Raw genomic sequence first — 582 nt, forward strand, 5'->3', positions numbered from 1 at the left:
GGTTACGTTAGTAACCGAGTACGTTCCCTTTCGATACTTCACTCGTACTGCGTCTTGCTTAAGACGCATATGGGAACAGTCCAATCACGCCGTGCTAATGTAGTCAGCGGCAGCGGCAGCATCAGCGGCAGCATCTGCTCCGATCTACTTTGTAGGATAAAGCCGCTCGATGTAAAGAGGGGCACTAATCCTTTTGTGTGAGACACGGATCGAAGCGCAGCGGGGAGAGCGAGTGCGCAGTCTCTGTGTCAGCGTGAGATTGTTCAGACCCGGTTGCTTAGTTCCCAGGCTTCGTCGTTTCTCTCTCCGAGGCTTGCTGAGAGAGGAGAAACGGGAGAAGGGCTGCCTTCAGTGAAAGGCGGTCCGCGAGTGGAGAAGAGCGAGATTCATGCTCTGAATGAGCATTCTGTCTCAGTAAGCGCGCAGCTCACTGCCCTTCTGCGGCGGATCCGAGTGCAACGGGGAGAGAGAGCACGGAGGCACAGTGCCGGCAACGAGAGCATTCCGTCTCAGTGATTGAGCAGTCTCTGCGTGGGGGCTGCCCAGACAGGTGACGCACTCACTGCCCTTCTGCATCGTGCT

General features: G+C 56.4%; 1 protein-coding gene across 1 annotated transcript in view; it reads left to right on the plus strand.

Moving 5' to 3' along the window:
* LOC107656785 (sorbin and SH3 domain-containing protein 2-like) overlaps positions 1 to 582 on the plus strand; it is a 64,414-nt gene that overhangs the window by 23,617 nt on the left and 40,215 nt on the right. The gene's annotated exons all lie outside the window — the stretch shown is intronic.

The sequence above is a fragment of the Sinocyclocheilus anshuiensis genome, unplaced genomic scaffold, assembly GCF_001515605.1.
Source record: "Sinocyclocheilus anshuiensis isolate Anshui unplaced genomic scaffold, SAMN03320099.WGS_v1.1 scaffold85, whole genome shotgun sequence".
NCBI lineage: Eukaryota > Metazoa > Chordata > Actinopteri > Cypriniformes > Cyprinidae > Sinocyclocheilus > Sinocyclocheilus anshuiensis.